Genomic DNA, 1,181 nt, shown 5'->3' with positions numbered 1-1,181 from the left:
ATGGTTCAACAATCTCAATTTGGAGGTAATGCAGTAGAAGATCCTAATACACACTTAGCTACATTCTTGGAAATTTGTGATACAATTAAAATGAATGGAGTTAGTGATGATGCTATAAGGCTAAGATTGTTCCCATTTTCATTGAGAGATAAGGCCAAACTTTGGCTACACTCTCATGCTCCCAATACTTTCACTGGATGGGATGAATTATCAAGAGCATTCTTAAATAAGTATTTTCCACCAGGTAAGACTGCTAAGCTAAGAATGGATATCACTGGTTTTAGTCAAATGGAAGGAGAATCATTATATGGAGCATGGGAAAGGTTTAGAGATTTGTTACGGAAATGTCCACACCATGGACTACCCGAATGGCTGATTATACAAACCTTTTATAATGGTTTATCTTTCTCTACTAAAACTATGATTGATGCAGCTGCAGGTGGAGCTTTAATGGGTAAAACACCCCAAGAATCTCATAATTTGATAGAAGAAATGGCAGCAAATAACTACCAATGGGCCAATGAGAGAGGTAATACAAGACGTCACGCAGGTATGATAGAAATGGACACTCTCAATATGCTGAGTGCTCAAATGAATAATGTGATGAAATTGCTAAGTAGACAAGGTCCAAGTTCATCTAATGCACATGTAGCATGCTGTTCTGTATGTGGAGGTGAACATGATACTAATGAGTGTGTTGATTCTGAACAGGTACAATTCGTCAATAATTACAATCGTAATGCTCAAAATAACCCCTACTCGAATACTTACAATCCGGGGTGGAGAAATCATCCAAACTTTGGATGGAAGGATCAAGGAAATCAACCAAGGCCAACCAATCCACCGGGATTTCAATCAAGGCAACAACAAGCTGAAACTAAACCTGGTTGGGAGATGGCAGTGGAAAAGCTCGTAAAAGTTACTTCAGACAGATTTGAGCGAGTAGAAGGAAGGTTGGACCAACTCACTACAATGTACAGGAATGTAGAGGTCCAAATTGGTCAAATTGCTAGTTCGTTGAATAATCGAAATCAAGGCGAATTACCTAGCAAAACAGAGGTCAATCCTAAGGAGCATGTGAAAGCCATTACTCTTCGTAGTGGTAAGCAATTAGAAGATCCTCCAGTGATGGAAGTTGAAAAAGATGAGAATGAAAAACAAGAAGAAAAGCAGAGGAACCA

The 1,181-nt window shown here is 38.9% G+C and overlaps 1 non-coding gene across 1 annotated transcript; it reads right to left on the bottom strand.

Moving 5' to 3' along the window:
* Positions 1 to 255: 255 nt before the first annotated feature.
* On the bottom strand, positions 256 to 362 carry LOC113757147. The gene has a single exon (XR_003466192.1). It is a non-coding gene; the product is annotated as a small nucleolar RNA R71 (small nucleolar RNA).
* Positions 363 to 1,181: the final 819 nt, after the last annotated feature.

This window comes from Coffea eugenioides, unplaced genomic scaffold (genome assembly GCF_003713205.1).
Source record: "Coffea eugenioides isolate CCC68of unplaced genomic scaffold, Ceug_1.0 ScVebR1_2780;HRSCAF=3872, whole genome shotgun sequence".
Lineage (NCBI taxonomy): Eukaryota > Viridiplantae > Streptophyta > Magnoliopsida > Gentianales > Rubiaceae > Coffea > Coffea eugenioides.
Note: the sequence above shows the minus strand (reverse complement) of the source record. Positions and strands in the feature narration are given on the sequence as shown.